This window comes from Saccoglossus kowalevskii, chromosome 21 (genome assembly GCF_978046115.1).
Source record: "Saccoglossus kowalevskii chromosome 21, keSacKowa6.1, whole genome shotgun sequence".
Classification (NCBI taxonomy): domain Eukaryota; kingdom Metazoa; phylum Hemichordata; class Enteropneusta; family Harrimaniidae; genus Saccoglossus; species Saccoglossus kowalevskii.
In genome coordinates, this window is record NC_140661.1 from 9,899,252 (window position 1) to 9,900,160 (window position 909).

A 909-nucleotide genomic window follows, 5' to 3' on the forward strand; every position below is an offset into this window, starting at 1 on the left:
AAGCCTCAGTTTAATATTGCCGGCAGACTGGATAAAATGTTCACTGGTATGTAATTTCACTATTTTAATATTTTGAGTAAATTCACTGGGTTTACTCGGGGTCCATGATTATATTTAAGCATCAAGATTAAAAAAGGAGGAACGACGCGTTTGCTATGTACAAATTTCCATTATGCCATTTTCTCCTGAAATACTTGATTTTTTACCTTAATTTCTTATTTTTGAAGTTTTATAGTTCCTTGTCGTGTTGTATTTTGTACGTCTTAGTTTTAGTTTTTTTTTAAAGTCCATACTGCTGTACCTTTCTGCGTTGTATCAATAAAATGTTATTTACGCCCTCACTGTGTACTTAAAGGCCCAGGTATACTATAAATACGCTCTTAAACAATAGGGATTATTTCCTTGCTTGTCACACTGTAGTAAACAGCTCCAGCCAAGCTCCGGTAAAAACGCGTTTTCTCTAACTTACAGGTCGATTATGTCGTGCCAAAGTGGATATATGTTACTATGAATATCACAGCAGTGACTGTGTGTAGTATTTATTACAATAAATAGTGTACGAGTTGAGATTTTGGCGGATAAAAGTAAAAAACAGGAACTGGGGAAAGGGACGCGCTACTAATCTTGAATAATTAACTGCTGTCAATCAAAGTCACGTTATGTTGGACTGCTGAAACAGGATGTGTCATAGGCTACGTAAGTGATTAACAACACTCATTAGCATAGTCACACCTCCAATTTACACTTGCCCGGGGCAAGTGAATTGGGCCTTTAAGAGGGTTGTGTTTGTTTGTCAATGAACTGTCATATACCATAGAATTTTCTTTGTGATTGAGTTGACAAGCCACAAGTAATGAACCATTAGAAACTCTGGGCAGGGATGGCAGATAATTTTGCAATAGGGAAATT

At 36.5% G+C, this 909-nt stretch overlaps 1 long non-coding RNA gene across 1 annotated transcript; it reads left to right on the plus strand.

The window, feature by feature from the left end:
• LOC146729613 (uncharacterized) lies at positions 1–651 on the plus strand. The gene is made up of 2 exons (XR_014928097.1): positions 1–46; positions 472–651. It is a non-coding gene; the product is annotated as an uncharacterized LOC146729613 (long non-coding RNA).
• Positions 652–909: the final 258 nt, after the last annotated feature.